General features: G+C 38.9%; 1 protein-coding gene across 1 annotated transcript in view; it reads left to right on the forward strand.

The window, feature by feature from the left end:
* LOC137614707 (uncharacterized) overlaps nucleotides 1-17,500 on the forward strand; it is a 274,793-nt gene that overhangs the window by 118,138 nt on the left and 139,155 nt on the right. The gene's annotated exons all lie outside the window — the stretch shown is intronic.

A 17,500-nucleotide genomic window follows, 5' to 3' on the forward strand; every position in this document is an offset into this window, starting at 1 on the left:
GGACCATAACTTTTCACATAATATACGCATGGCACGCGGTTTGGTCTAGAAAACAAGGTTGTTACATTTGCAGATCATGTATTCTCTTTTCATCAGTTTCATCTCCCACTTGTGGACATATTTGATGAATCCATTATCATATGGTACAAATTATTGGGGATGAAATTTAACCCTAACTGAGCTCCAAATAGGAAAGTAGGTCAAGGACAGTGGGTCTTCAAGATATCTGCATTGATAATGTTGCTTTACCTCTTGAGAAACATTCTGTTTGTTTCTTCTTCAGTGGCACACAAAAATTACCCTTTGAGTAAATCTCAAGTTTTTGGGTGATCACTCTGTCCTTATGAAATGTTTTAGTGCTTTAATTCTACCATGTTTTGATTCCTCTTTTCCTGCCTGGTCTTCAGGTGCTGTCTCATCTTGATTAGTGTGACTGAAAATTGCGGTATATTAAATTCTTAATCCTTGATCTGGATGTTGGTTAGTAGAACCATCTTTCAGTTAGTTCTTTGCGCGTGGTGCATGGTTTTTTTTTTTTTTTCATAGTTCTGACCATTCTTAGTATTTACGTCTTTCCAGACTGTACTATCTCGTACGTAGTACTAGGTATGCAGTTAATTCAGTTAAGTCTTGCCTTTTCACCATAAAGCACAATACTACATAGTATTCAAGAAGTTTATTTTCCGGCTGTGACCAGCTAATGGAATAATATTCCTAATGTAGTGATTGAATCGGTGGAAATTAAGAAAGTTCAAACTTGTTGAGAATTTTATATAATTGTTTGTGTATCATAGTTTCATGCATTTTCTTTTGTATAATAAAGTAGTTGAGCATTACCATCTCTTTTCAAACTGAATCAAAAGTGCCCTCGTCTTATGCTACAGTATTAAGTGAGCAACCTCCATTCTAGAGCCTTCTGTCTTATGGTATTTGGTAACTTATTTGTGTGTGTGTGTGTTTTTTTTTTTTTTTTTTTTTTTTTTACGTTAGAATGAGCAAATAATAAACTCGAAAATATGTTTGCTATGTATCCGGTTTTATATTTCTAAATCGTTCTCTGGTGACCTTAAGAAACCTTGAACGTTTTATTTACTCTAGCTACGTTTTATTTTGATGTTCCGTATAACTTTTTTTAGTTCTATTGTAATTTATCTTTTTTATACAATGATTACTCAAGTGTGAGTTGTTTTGTTTTATTAAATATAAAATACAGTGCGATTAGCAATTCCATCTAAGATTTAGTTAGAGCAAAAGAAGGCGACTATGAGGTGAAAAGAACACACTTACTGTGGGTTGAATTATTGTCTAAACTTATGCAAGTCGTGAATACAGGCTTTAAGGTCATTGATAAAGGAACATGAAAAAATAGGTCAGTAACGGCGATGAACCTTGAGGCACGTTGCATGAAATCATAATAATAAGTTCACAGAAGGGAGTAAAGCTGTTAACTGGTAGCTCGGCATTGAAACTCCTTTGCTAGTGCCGTTACCAATGCTTTAGATATTTCAAGAGTGACGTCTGAACCTCACCCAAAGCTCTTTTAAGATGATAACCAAACCTCAATGGCATTCAAAAGATTCCTTAGTAGATCTTTCTTTACAGAAATTATAATGCTAATTTTAACAAAAGCATTGCGTATAAGCTTTTTGATAAAGTGAAAATCAGTCCAGTTATTTAAACTTTGGCAAAAGTAGATGTTAGAGCAGTCGGACGGTAGCTGAAAGATGAGAGACCATTTCTCTTGGGTATTTTAAATTTGGTTTATCTTAGTATCCCGGTGAAAAATTCTTTACTTTGTATTAATTACAACTTGGAAACCATTCTTTGCGCATACGAATCACGTGACTAAACAGGCATTGTTGAAGTTTGGTGAGCATGAAATCTCGTTCATTCTACTGTAGAATCAATGTCTGTGGAGTTCAATCTTTTCAAATGAAGCCCATAATTTTCTGCAGACAGGAAATGTGGTAAACAAGTCCCATTTTCTTCGAATTGTGTCAATATAGAGTCCAGGCTTCAGATACATACTTCTTTACAATCTTGGATTCTAGTGGGATTTTTTCAGAAAAAAAAAAAAGAAAAAAAACGCTGGCCTTTAGCCTGTCAAAGGCAGGTAAAGATCCTTTTATTTTATGTAGCACGTCTTCGTTGATCTCTGTAGTGGTTGAAACGGCAGTTTTAAAACGGCACCACTTAAAGTTGTGCATCACTAATAGTGAAAACAGGCATAATCTGAAATGGTTTCGTTTGTTGTACTTAAGTTTGAGGGTCTGCAAAGCGTTGCACTGTCTCTGGGATGCGAGTGAAAATGGCAGCGTCATTAGCATATTGCATGCCAGCCAATTGTCTTACTGTTGTTATTTTATGGCCATGTAGCCATCTTATGTTCAACATGCATTCATCGGTATTCTGTGTGGATCCCATCGTTTCTAAAGTTTTTTTTTTTTCTGAAATAATGTCATTAGTGAGGATATGAACTGATGGGAAAGGACAGTGCATAAGAAATATGATTAAAAATGGACAGGGAACCAGATTCGAGAATAGGATTCATACCAGATACGTTGGCAACCCATTGAAATGCTGATAGCATATGGAGCTTACTTGTAGAGAATATTGTGAACGATTTAGATGAGAGAGAAGAGAGGGCAGATGAAGAACTTTGTAAAGAAGAATTAATTGACAAATTGATAGATATGAATTTTTCACAAAAAGATCAAGATAGGAGGGGAGGAAATTTGAATTTGGAAGAAAAATAATTATTCTGCATATAAAATTTTATATCAGTAGGGGAATCATATTTTGAATTACTAATATTGAGACGTAGTACACAATCTTTCCATAGCCGTGAAGAAATATAAAAAGAAGGGATTGGTATGAGGATGTTAATTTTATATATTTGTGTGTTTGTTTAGTGTTTTCTAACTAACGTGTATTGATAAACGTTGTTTACTTCTTTCTAATATATGTGTTTTTTAATTCAGGTTAAATTACGTTCTCGTACCTCTTGTTGCGGCTTCAATTTACCATCTGTTATTGTGGTATCAGTTTTTATTGCCCGGAACTACTCCAGTTACTCGGAGCTAGACAAAATACAAGTGCTTATATCACGGAGGAGATGATATAAGGAACTGCGTGATTTAGAGAGTCTAATCTGGGTGTAATCTCTACCTCCAATTGAGCGGCAAAGGCAATTTACATATATCCCCTTTCTGATATATGGTCATGATTAAGGTGTCGCGATATGGTTTTGAGCAGCTCTCAATGAATTTTAAGTAGAATATAAAGATTGGTTCATTTGTTTCTTAGTTTGTAACGCTTCCTTGTTCGGTTTGAATGAGTGGTGTGTATTTGTTGTAGTTATTGTTTGAGTTAAGGTGAATGAAAATTTATTAATTGTCCTCCTTGCAATACGCATTTGTAAACCGAAAAGATGCCAGCTAAAATTCTCGTTGTTCATAAGTTTTGTAAAACTTTCTGGAGAAAAAAATCTTTCCTTTATCTTTTAACCGTAAATTCATGTTAGTTTCTCATCCGAAGTCATGTTACTTTTATTTTATCAAACCAGAACTTCGCTTATCTGTTTACATTACAAATTACGTATTCATCATTTATCATATATCCGTTTGATAAGTACATCTCATTACATTTGAAAAATGATTTCTATTTCCTTCCATAAGAAATTAGCGGTTATTTAGATTAGTAAATTAATGGTGACACTGCTGAATCATTTCATTGCTTACCAGGTCTCATTGCTGCTTCCGGATTTTACCCCGAACAAACTTTTATAATTTGCACAGCCTATTTATCAGGCCGTAATGAATGCATTAATTTAGGCAATTATCTTGATTGTGAGTTTTCAAAATGAAGACGTATAGATATCATCACACAAAGACATAATTTAGGCAAAAGAATAGTCTACTTTCACATGAATCCCCTTCCCAGCATTCCTTCTTTTTAGACCCTACCTACAGTATATCGTTAACATTAGGCTTAAACACCGATTCATCCTTATGCAAACACAAGTGGCCTTGCAATGTGCGCGTAAGGGCATATTTCGTTCATGTGCGTAAACGCCTTAACGCTCACATATATAAACGCATAAGAAGATCATAAATCTTGGGCAGTGATCGGCCCATAGGCACCGAGAGAGAGAGAGAGAGAGAGAGAGAGAGAGAGAGAGAGAGAGAGAGAGAGAGAGAGAGAGAGAGAGAGAGAGGGAGGGAGGGAGGGAGGGAGGGGAGAGAGAGAGAGAGAGAGAGAGAGAGAGAGAGAGAGAGAGAGAGAGAGAGAGAGATGATTTACGCCATCCACATGAATGGGCAGATGCTTGGTACATGATACTCTCTAATCTCGGCAACTTTGAAGAGGGTGGACACTTAAAAGGAAAGATTATGAAAGCTTATGGAAAGGGAGATAGCCTCGCTCTTTTTATTCACTCTTCTAGGGAAACTGATGATTGGAAATAATTTTATTTATTGCAAATTTCCCGATATTTTGACAATATTATGAAAGTTGTTTGCCAGTTGTATTTCCGTATTGATTCACTTCAATGGATTATATATATATATATATATATATATATATATATATATATATATATATATATATGTATGTGTGTGTGTGTGTGTGTGTGTGTATATATATATATATATATATATATATATATATATATATATATATATATATATATATATATATATATATATATTATCATACATACATATGTTGTGTGCACAGTGTTTTCCTTATATATTCTCCTAAGTTCTGATACTATAACAGAAAGCTAGAAAGTAGTATTTAATCTGGTGGTCAACCGGATTTGTGCTTTACGCGAAGGAGAGTATGCGGTATATTTGTTCTTGCATATATATCTTAAGCAATGAAAAAGTCATTGCACTATATCATGATGTCCAGAGAACTAACTGTACTTCCAAAGGACCATCTACACCTAAGCCAGGACCAGGGATGACCAGACAATGGTTGCGTAAGACTCTCATCCCAAGGTCACTAAGGCTTACTGCGAACCAGTCTTCAACGTTCCAAATTGTATTTAAAGTTTATTGAATTTTTTTTATGTAAAATGTTTCCTCATTTAAGCATTTATTTTTATTTAGTAAACCTGACTAAATATTAAAAGTAAAGAAAAAAGAGAAAATTAGAGAATTGCAGACGGGTGAATGACGTCCTAATTATTTTGTAATGAAATAGAAAGAGAGATTACAACAAGACACGTATTTATTCGTCTTTGTTTTGTAAAAACTATTATGAGTTTCATATGCATTAATTCTCAAAGCATCCCTGAATACTAAAAACTTGATACCAGTAAGTGAAAGCTTAAATACCAACTCTTATACGAGTAACTAGATCTAGAACTCATGTGTTCCCTACTGGCATAACCCCTCTGTAAAACCTATTGTGTTTCTGCTGGTCTGACTATTGAATTATATGCTTGGTTTTTAGTCCACAGCAGTGGATTGCAGTCGGAATGGAGAAGGGCACGAGGCTTACTAAAATCGAAAAGAGATCCGTCCATAACCTTTATTTATTTTCTCTAATTTTTCATTGAATATTATTTTGGCTCATGATGATATACATTTATTGTGTATATATATATATATATATATATATATATATATATATATATATATATATATATATATATATACATACATATATATATATACATACATATATATGTATATATATATATATATATATATATATATATATATATATATATATATATTACAAGAGTATGGATATCATTGCCCTAAACAAGACCACAGTGTTAATGAAGATCAATGGTTCTCCAATGGAATTCAGACTCAAAATCCAGCATAGCCTGCAAGTCTGGATATTTTGAGGAGGAGGGATAGCCTCCCGATTTAGAATGTGTCGGGCACTCAAAGATGGTCCTGCATACTCACAACAGCATTGAGACATTGCACTTTATAAATGATGAAACAGACCAACGGCAGAACTGCTATACTGACAAGTAAGGAATGATGTCCCTCAAAAAGGGATCAACGAAACCAAGGCCTAGCAGATCTTACATTTTGATTTATTAGTGTTCAGAGGAGGCAAGCCAATTTTCCCTTGTAATCAACTTGGGCATGAGATGATGGCAAAGAGTACGGAACTTTTTCTATTTGAGGTATTGGAACTAGTTTTGAGATCCTTATATTTTAAAATTGATTTCGGAATTTCTATCCATAAAAAGTATTCAAATGGATTAAAATGTATTATTTTTAATTTGTTTTAGAATTATTTCGCTAATGTAGCATATATATATCAAAATTCAATCCCATTATCCAATCAGTATAGCGCGAAAAAAGGGCTATAAAATAATAACTGAAACAACTCTCATCAGAGATGAAACAGAACATAGCAAATGTTATCCACTTCACCTAGACGATTAAACATTTCCTTTAGATGATTGAAGCAACATTCACATCTGGACGTAATGACATACATGCACGCACACACACTTATATTTACAAGTATATGTGTATAACTACTTGGTCTCTCCCCGTCCATCAGAAATGGGTGAGAGTGAGTTTTCATACCCTGGTGAGGGGGAATATCCTTAAAGGAAAAGGCAGGGGTGGAAAGAGTAAGATCTGTGTCGCAACCGCATGTCTAAATATTTAGCCGTCATTTTTGATGGGTCACATACACTACTGTATATTTATATCTATATATATATATATATATATATATATATATATATATATATATATATATATATATATATATATATAAACACACACATACATATATATATACTGTGTATATATATACATATATATATATAAATATATATATATATATAAATATATATATATATGTATATATATATATATATATATATATATATATATGCAGTATATATATATATATACATATTATATATATAAAGTATATATATATATATATATATATATATAAATATATATATACATACATATATATATATATATATATATATATATATATATATATATATACATATATAGCTGTATACTGCATATACCGGATGTAATTATATTAACATCTTAAAACTAATTGTTTCAATGTTCTTGATTTTTTTAGGAATTTATCTTTAGTTGCACCCATGAAATGCAGGATATTACTGCAAGGTTGTTTCTAACATACAAGGCCTTGAAGGGAGGATATGATAATGGCTCTCAGCTGACAGATATGTCGAGCACCTTGCGATACATAAATCTTTTACTGGAGGGAGAGAGAGAGAGAGAGAGAGAGAGAGAGAGAGAGAGAGAGAGAGAGAGAGAGGAGAGAGAGAGAGAGAGAGAGAGAGAGGAGGGGGACGGACACTTCTAGCTTTTCAATTCGTGCAAATTGATTTCATGTTTTGCAATAACTTGTAAGTCATCACTTTAAAAGCTTTTTTGGGTATATTGTGTCACAAGACCTGCTATTGTTATTTGAATCTGATTTAGTTTGCTTTTCCCTTGCAAAAACATAAAAACACTTATATGTTTTTTTTTCTTGTATTCCAAGCTTGAATAATTAATTTAATCACAATTATCTGATAACATTTTGGTCATATGATTGAACAATAAATAATTTAAAACAAATGGTTAACTTTGTCGCTTTATATTCGTTGATCACCTTCATGTTTCCGTGGACTTTTATTTTTAAAAACGACCTGAGAGAGTTGAAAGCGAATCAAGATTCAAGATTGGAAAAAAGGCAATTGTAAAAAAAAAAAAAAAAAAAAAAAAAAAAAAAAAAAAAAAAAAAAAAAAGAAAACCACCAAGGAACTAGTACAGCATAATTATGTCGGGGGTCAGGAATATTTTCTTGATTCGTAAAAATTTACAGTTTCGTTACTCGAGTATACGGAAATTTATCATTCGGTTAAATAATCTGTCAAAACCACTTAATTTCACAGGGAAGCATTTTATAGTGATTAGATATATTTGATAGGAGATTCAAAGGAAGTCTACGATAAGAACGTTGCGAAACAAATTTATTATAATTTTGTGTTATGTATTAGATTAATTTCAACATTAAGATTAAATTAGGGAACAAATGTTAAGATTCCATTCAATATACGTTACTACATTGAACATGTAGGCAGGTTTTCATGGAAAGACATCGATCATCAGAGCACTAAAAGTATGATGGTCAGCAAATTGAGCACGCAAACCACAATGACGTGAATCACATCGCCTGAAGCAGCTGCTGATGTTAGCTAATGCTAACCTCTGCTCACAAATCTCGAGGCTAGATATGACGCACAGTAGTTAATGGGTTAACTGACTTTGAACTTCAAGTCATGATTCATAGGTCTCCTTTGGCACGGAAGTACCATATGACAATAGAAAAACTTTTATCCACAGACAGAACTTAGATCGCACTTCGTATTTCAAATATACGCGTTATTTTTCAAAATGGCCGCAAGAAACATGTCACGCTCCCTATCTCGGCTCCTGTTGGGACTACATACACAAAATTTCTATAAAATAATACTTTTTGGGGTCAGGGAATTCAATTAAAGTGTCTTCAATGCTCTAAAAGCAATATTTGTCCCCTTACAGTAGGACTGGGGATGAAAATAATTAATCACCGACAATTAAAATACCATAACGGGAACAATAAGTACTTTTCAAAACTCTATGAATGCCTGTTGTATATCATATTATCTTGGCATGGTACTCGTGCAACTTCATTTCTCTTTTCAGAATAGAATATAGAGTTTTCTTTGAATAAAACAAAATTGCCATTATAGACACTCGTGACTGGAATACTGTATATCCTTTTTAGGTTAATCTGAGATCAATGAAAAAGCTTGAGATCCCTCTTCATCTATAAAACTGAGAAACAATCCTGATAAACAAAGTACATGTTACAAAGAAGTTGTAGATAACATCCAAGAGCTGATAGTATTAGGCGAGTTGCCTTATATTTTAGTAGTGAATGACATTAGTGGTGGTGGTAGTAACAGTGCTAGTGATGGAAGTGTTGGTGGTTCTCAACATGTAGTACAACTGATGATGTCAAATAGAGTAGCATGGCACAAATGTTGCAGGAATACCAGTAAAAACACGGCGCACAATCCATGGTACCAGATCTATCACGCAGTTTTCACCTTCATGCTCAATATCTACCAAAAATGCCACCACACCTTGTATCTTCTGAAAGGAAATAGGCAACCACAAAGAACTATTAAAATCTGCTATCCTTAGTATTAGATAAAAAGAAGTAAGAGAATGTCCTCAGGCAGTAGGTGACAAACATTTATTGGCCAAACTAGCTGCCAGTGACATGGTCGCAATTAATGCAGTATATCATCGCGTAGAAACTGTTGTCTGTGATCTTACAGAAAAGAATGCAACTCAAGTAATCCAAGCACATACTTTGAATGATTTTCTGAACTTCGTAGAAGAGTATCGTAGCTCAGGAAAGTCACCACCAATGGCTGACTTGACGGCCCCATATGATAAACGCATCACTAATTTTGGCTTCTCGGACATCACAAGAACACCCCATGGATTCGGGAGGATAGAACGTCTGATTCCTGACATCAAAACGTGTGAATGAAGAGAGGATTGTCACTTGTGCTTAATGAAGACTTAAGCAAAGCAGTTGTTGATATAATGGACAACTCAACTACAGAGGTCATACTTATTTTTAAAGCATCCAAAATTCTCAGGCATGAATATCTACCCATTAAACAGGTTTTTGCTGGATCATTCTCCTCTTCATGTGAAACTGATTCAATGACCCCAATGCTAAAATCGTTCCTGCATATTCTTCTTGATGGATCAGGCATTGATCAGACACCACTTAGATTCTATAAATCCCAGGTTGCAACATCTGTTGGGCAGCTTAATCTTTAAGTCCGTGGCAGAAATCCAAGAAGCTGTGACGGCCCAGAGAAAGGTTATGACTCAAAGGCAGTATGCAATCAACCGAGTAACTTTATTAAAGAACACTCTCCTTTATATACAAAACCTCAAGGCAACAGGAATTTTCATGTTCGAGAAACAGACAATGTTAGAGAGGAAACACGCAGACATGTTTATTCTGGTTCTTTTTAGTGCGAGGGAAGAGCGAAGATACAAGCATAATATATACAAAATAATTTATGTACGATCGTGTGACACACGGTTGGTACATGGCTCCACCCCTAAAAATGACATACTGTACATGTTAAATAGGGCGCCCTGATCTAGAGAGGCGAACTGTAGACGGGTCATCTGGCAGTAGATAAGCAGGGTTTAGACGATCAATGGAGACCCAGTCTTCTTTGCCACGAATGTTTAGTAGGAATGCGTCGGATCACAAGGAAAGGGCTCATGTAAGGGGGCGTTAGCGGTGGCTTGGTAGTGTCGTTGCGCAGGAAGACGTGCGTTGCAGAGTGCAAGTCTGTTGGTATGTGATGCTTCGCTGGGGGCTTGCAAGTCTGGCGGCATGGAGTAAAGTTTCCCACGACGTGACGTATGCGCTGGAGATCATCGGAGGAGGTTGTAGAAGAAAAAAATTTGGCAGGGACGACCAAAGGGTCGCCATACACCATTTCAGCTGCCGAGACGTCGAGGGCGTCTTTAGGAGTGGTCCTTAGTCCCAGGAGGACCCAGGGAAGCTGAGTAAACCAGTTTGAATCCTTGCAGCAGGATATCAAAGCGGCTTTGAGGGTGCGATGAAAACGTTCAACCATTCCATTGGCAGCGGGGTTGTAGGCCGTTGTCTGATGTAGGGTGATGCCCAGGAGATTTGCTAACGATGTCCACAATTGAGAGGTGAAAGTGGTTCCCCTGTCAGAAGTAATATGCTCAGGGATACCAAATCTTGGAATCCATCCAGAGAGTAAGGCAGATGTACATGAGGCGGACGTTGCAGTGTCCACGGGAAAGGCTTCAGGCCAACGTGTGGAGCGGTCGATGACGGTAAACAAGTAACGATGTCCTTGTGATGTGGGTAGGGGGCCTACAACGTCAACGTGAATGTGTGCGAAACGACGCTGAGGTTGAGGAAAGGTGCCCACTCCTGAATCCGTGTGTCGATGTACTTTGGAAGTTTGGCAAGAAGTACAGGCACGGACCCAATCCTTAGCATCCTTAGAAATGCTGTGCCTAAATGAACTTTGCCTTCAGCAGCTGTGCAGTAGAACGGCACGAGGGATGTGAAAGGCCGTGAATGAAATCAAACACCTGTCGGCGCATGGGAGCAGGAATCCAAGTACTGACGTCACAGAGGAGGGTGGTGTTGGAGTCGTCGAGGGGGAAGTCTTCCCAACGGAGGGACGTGCAGGATGTCCTACATGCTTGATATTCTGGATCCTGTCGTTGGGCTTCAGCCAGGGAGTTGTAATCCAATCCCAGTTGAACGGCAGGCAACGTGTTTCTTGACAGGGCATCGGCAACGGGATTCATTTTCCCAGGGACGTATTGAAGGGTGCAATTGTATTCAGCCACGGCGGAGAGATGTCGGCGTTGCCGGGCGGACCAGGCATCAGACTGTCGAGTAAAGGCGTGCACCAGAGGCATGTGGTCTGTGCGAATGACGAAGGGCGTACCTTCTAAGAAATGACGAAAGTGACGGACAGCCAAGTGCACCGCCAGCAATTCTCGATCGAAGGTAGAATAACCCGATTTTGCCTTGGACAGTTTTCTGCTGAAGAAGGCCAATGGGCGGGGCGAGCCGTTGACCACCTGCTTGAGTACTGCACCAATAGCGATGTCGCTGGCATCGGTGGAGAAAAGGAGAGGGGCATGTGGGATAGGAAAAGTGAGAGCCACAGCAGTTGATAGGGCCTTCTTTGCATTGCAGAAGGCTGCTTCTTGAAGGGGACCCCACTTCAGGTCCTTTGGCTTGCCCTTGAGGGAGGCGTAGAGGGGAGCAAGAGTGGCAGCAATGGCTGGCAGAAAACGGTGATAATAGTTGGTCATCCCCAAGAACTCCTGCAGAGCTTTGACGGTCGAGGGCGCGGGGAAGTTCTGAACGGCTGCTACCTTCTCAGGGAGGGGATGGACTCCTTCAGGAGTGATGCGGTGCCCTAAGAACGACACTTCGTTGGCACCAGGTACACTTGTCGTACCGGACTACAAGGCCGTTTTGTTGCAGGCGGTCGAGCACGATGCGCAGGTGACGGAGGTGTTCCTCTTTTGAGGAGAACACAAGTATGTCGTCCACATAACATACACAGAAAGGGAGGTCCCCTAAGATGCCATCCATGAGACGTTGAAACGTGGTACCAGCATTACAAAGGCCAAAACAGGAGTAATTGAAGGTGTATGTCCCAAACGGAGTGGTGATGGCAGTCTTGGGGATGTCTTCTGGGTTCATAGGCACCTGATAATACCCCTTCAGGAGATCGAGCGTAGAGAAAACCTTTGCTTTGTGCAGGTAGGAGGTCACGTCGGCAATGTTTGGGAGGGGGTAGTGATCGGGTTCTGTTTGCATGTTCAGGCGCCTGTAATCCCCGCACGGACGGAGGGAGCCGTCTTTCTTCAGAACGATGTGTAAGGGTGACGACCATGGCTGGAGGCCTTTTGGCAAGGGCCCATTTCCTCCATTTCGGCGAACGTCTGTTTGGCGGCTGCCAATCGTTCCGGTGCCAGACGTCTGAATTTTGCGAAGACTGGGGGTCCCGTCGTCTTGATATGGTGATAAATACCGTGCTTGGCAGGAACCGTGGGCGTTTGTCGAAGTTCTGGACGGAAAACTTCCGGGTACGACGTGAGGAGGTGTGCGTAGTCATTCGTGGGTGCGCTGATGTGGAGAGCGAGGTTAGAGGGGGTGGGTTGAAGAGGTGTCAACAAGTACGAGTCTGGGTTGACCATTCGTCGGTGGGCGACATCGACCAGAAGGTGGAAATGAGAGAGGAAATCCGCACCGAGGATTGGCATTGTGACGTCAGCAACGAGAAACTTCCAATTGAATTTACCGTTTCCGAACGATAATGTGAGGTTCTCGTAACCGTAGGTGGGTATCGCAGATCCGTTGGCAGCTACCAAGCGGACGTCGGCAGATGTAGACAGACTACGTCGTGTCTTGAAGAGTTTCCTTGGCAAAAGAGAACGACAAGCACCCCTGTCTACCAAAAATCGCACGCCCGTTCCTGCATCATGTAAAATGAAAAGATTAGAAACATGGGAGGCCACCGCCACGAGCGATGGCCTACTTACACGTTTTTCGGCCACTGACAATCCTCGGCACATTTCTTCGCGGTTGCCCCGAATCTGAAGTGGTAGTAGCAAAACTGCGGCGGATGGGAGGTAGTAAGTGGCTGTAGAAATCGTTTGTTGGGGCGCGAGCGATTGGTGGGTGGAGGGTGGCTTTGTCGCCGCTTCGGCACGTCACGGGGTAGGCGTGTATGTCCTACGGCATTCATGTCAGCTTCGGTTGACGTTGAATAGGCATCCTCTTCGTCAGGGGTGGAGGCGTTGATGGAGGTCTTGAAGTGGCTGTCCATAAGGGCGTCGGCTTTGGTTATCAAGTCCTTTATGGGTAAACTATCGACATCGGGTATGGCAGCGCGTATAGGTCCGGGTAAACGGCGTATCCAAAGGGCACGAAGTAGGTTCACCTCACGAGGAGAGCCGTCTGCGGCAGGTTGAAGGCGAGCGATACTGGTCATTTTCCTGAGGGCAAGCGAAGCCCTTTGGTCCCCCAACGGTTGTTGAGAGAGCTGAAAAAACTTTGCTATACGGGCGGCTGGCGACGGCGAGTATTGCTGCAGAAGGTATGTTTTGAGGGCGTCGTACTCTATTGGGGATGTTTTCTTGTTCACAAAGCCAGTCGGATATTTCTGGGAAGGTGTCCTCGGGTATCGCCGCGAGAACATAATCTGCTTTGGTGGTTGAGCGAGTCACGCCGTTGATGCATAACTGGACTTCTGCGCGCTGAAACCAAGCAAACGCCTCTCCGCTGGCGAATGACGAAAGTTTCCGTAGAGTCCGCCACAGTACCAACGATGAAGGGGCGAGGGGGATGGGGGTGGAAGGCGGTGGGAGCGAGTCGACTTCCGGGGTCACCAATGTGACGGCCGAGAGAAAGGTTATGACTCAATGGCAGGATGCAATCAACTGAGTAACTTTATTAAAGAACACTCTCCTTTATATACAAAACCTTAAGGCAACAGGGGGTGGGGGTGGAAGGCGGTGGGAGCGAGTCGACTTCCGGGGTCACTAATGTGACGGCCGAGAGAAAGGTTATGACTCAAAGGCAGGATGCAATCAACTGAGTAACTTTATTAAAGAACACTCTCCTTTATATACAAAACCTCAAGGCAACAGGAATTTTCATGTTCGAGAAACAGACAATGTTAGAGAGGAAACACGCAGACATGTTTATTCTGGTTCTTTTTAGTGCGAGGGAAGAGCGCAGATACAAGCATAATATATACAAAATAATTTATGTACGATCGTGTGACACACGGTTGGTACAAAGCCTTTCAGTGTTCTTCGTCACATAAAAAAGACAAACACCATCACTACATCTGGCAATAAAACTGCACCTTCAAACTGGAAGTGCATCTGTGGTTAATTTCATGCAGTAACGAGGTCTATCCCTCCGTGGAACATGCATTAGTATTCAGTATAATTTCCATTCAGAATTCCAAAAATCAGATAATGGCATAGCTATCCCAAATCCTGCTGCACTGGGGCAAAATCATGAAAAAAACTATTCCCACTATGCTACAAAACCATGGATCTGGATGTTTCACTGCCTAATGATGAGGCCATGTATGTTCCCACCCATCACACCAACGGCGATCCTCATCCAGCCTCCTTTCCTTTTAGAAACATCACTAAAGAAGAATAACAGTAAAAAGGGAACTTGGGAAGGAAGAATTGATTTCTTAGGCTGCTTATTATGCCAGTACGTGCTTCATTTCCTTCAGCCAACTCATACATGTTACCATTCTTCACAGTCTCTTCCACGAGCCCTACTATGGTTTGGCCCGCAATGAAAGTCCTTCACTAAGCAATCAGTTATTTGAATCGTAGACAAACACCAGATATGGTAGCTATTAAACCACTTTTTATACAGGACAAGAAACTTCAGTGGAAGTTCGCCCAATCACAGTTTGGAGATTATTCCTTATTGGTAACATTGAGACCATTGCATACAGAGAAGGTGCTGTGGATTGTGTCTGGGGACTGGGTGGATGGCAGTGAATGGGCTACAGTTTTTACCAACAGTTGTATCTTAACAGGTGGCAAAGTTCTCTTCTTTATTGGTGTTCACCATATCTGCAAAACCTAGTACATACATCAGGGGTCTTTTGCTCCTCTTTCTGTTTTCACAAGGAAGGCATATGATCTGATCAGTATGTTGAGCAAGCAACAACTGGTAATAATGAGCAAAGAAAAATTATTCATGTGTCTTTTGATGAATGGGTCAAACAGCCATGTATAAGTAAACCCCTAGCAGATTTCCGGTTCAAGTGTATGAAGCAAGATCTCTTCATACTTCATGTATGACACGTTTAAGCCAAATATCTCATTCTCTCCTATGATTAGTCTATTTTCAAAAGTTAAGAGTATAGTTTCTCTGGATACGCTTAGTACTTTGTATAAACAACTTAGCTGTATTGTTTTGTTCTTATTTTGTAATATCCTGTCGTTCAGCAAACTTTCCTCTTCATGGAGACCTGCGATCTAACTTGTGTCTTTGGATAAAAGTTTTTCCATACCCCTAAGGTACTTTCATCTCAAAGAGGACATTTGCATCATGATTTGAAGTAAACACCCCCTTTTTTTGCAATTAACTAACCCACGGGGTAAAAGTTAGTTAAGGAATACTACAGAAGCAAAATGTGCAACAATTTGTACAAGAGTAAAAAATAGATCATACTCCTACCATAACCACTAAAAAGTCATTAAATTAAGTATTGCCAATGACTTTGGATCAATTGATTATTTGAAATAATCTTGTAGTATAAAAGAGATATTACAAATATTTAATTTACAGAAAATACCATTTGCAATGTGACTAAGTTCTGTCATGGCAATAAATCAACACATTTCGGTCGATTCCTTCTAAGAGGTAATTATTTCAAGATGGTTACCTCATAAATACAAATCTCATCAAATTTGGTCATCCATTCCTGAGATGTCCTGCTCACATATTCTCTAACTAGACACGATTGAAAAAGAACCTCTCATTTGTGGCCGAGATAATAAAGGTCTCCCTTTGAGGAAATGGAGATTACCATATCCAAAGGCAATACTGAAACAGAAGTAGCTTGTATGCCAGGTGATAGTTCACCGGAGATATAAAAACAAGCTAACTTTTTGGTCATTTGGGAATGATGCATTAGTCTTTGCACAAACTTAACTTCCCTTATTATTGTAACTCCTATCATGTCTGTCTTATTGGTAAACTCATTCAGGGTATGCATGATGCCTTCAACGAAGTTCCACTTCTGATCAGTCATCTAGGATTAGATAAAACGTGTTTTCATTTCTGCTGCATATGGGTTTTCCATTTTCCAAGGGTTATACCTCTTTACAATACACCAAAGCTATAGTTAGCGATCACCCAGAAGTTTCCTCTTATGTAATTCCTTTCATGTCAAATCAAACAGATTAGATTTGTTGTCTTTTCCAAAAGTTGCCTTTAGGCTAAGTAGTAAACATTAAATGGTACAAAATGAGTGCTTAACATCCAAAATCCTAAGAATATCCGAAAGGTAGAGGTGAGAGGGCGTAAATTTTATATTTGCCACCAATGCGTACTGAGAGAGAGAGAGAGAGAGAGAGAGAGAGAGAGAGAGAGAGAGAGAGAGAGAGAGAGAGAGAGATGTTGAATAAGATACAGGTTTCTAAGTACCATTGAATTATTCCATAATCCATCCTCATATGGTCGGAGGGATAAAGAGAGAAGTCATCAGATTCTTCAAATGCCATTGGTGTCTACACAGACTGTGGTACAAACTACAGAGTAATTAATTTTTTTCCAGATTACACTTGACTGTGCACCAAAGAGCATTGGCATATAGAATTAATCATAAAACTTAAGGAGAGGACACATTAAGATTGAGAGAGAGAGAGAGAGAGAGAGAGAGAGAGAGAGAGAGAGAGAGAGAGAGAGAGAGAGAGAGAGAGAGAGAGAGAGAGAGATTTATGTATGAAACAACCTTCTTAAGAATATTATATTCCATTAAAGAAAATATGCAAATGCTTGAATGACATGGGATTCAGGATTTTCCATTTTTTTTTTTTTTTATTCAAATTCCAAGATTAAGTATTGCTGTTTCTTATGTGATTAGGTTATCAAGAATATCTTTTCGGCATAAATCTCTTGGAATGTGGTTGTAACGTTTCTCGTTTAGGGAGTAAGGATTGTATTTTTATTATGATTGTAAATACATTATGAGTCAAGGAATGCTTTTTACAATTTTGGATCTGCATATGACGAATGTTATTCATGTTTTGTGTCCGTCAAATCTCTGATTATGTCGTTATTTCTCCTTTATTACGGAATTACGAGGTTTTCTTTCGTTTCTGATTTTCATGCGGG

This window comes from Palaemon carinicauda, chromosome 21 (assembly GCF_036898095.1).
Source record: "Palaemon carinicauda isolate YSFRI2023 chromosome 21, ASM3689809v2, whole genome shotgun sequence".
Taxonomy (NCBI): domain Eukaryota; kingdom Metazoa; phylum Arthropoda; class Malacostraca; order Decapoda; family Palaemonidae; genus Palaemon; species Palaemon carinicauda.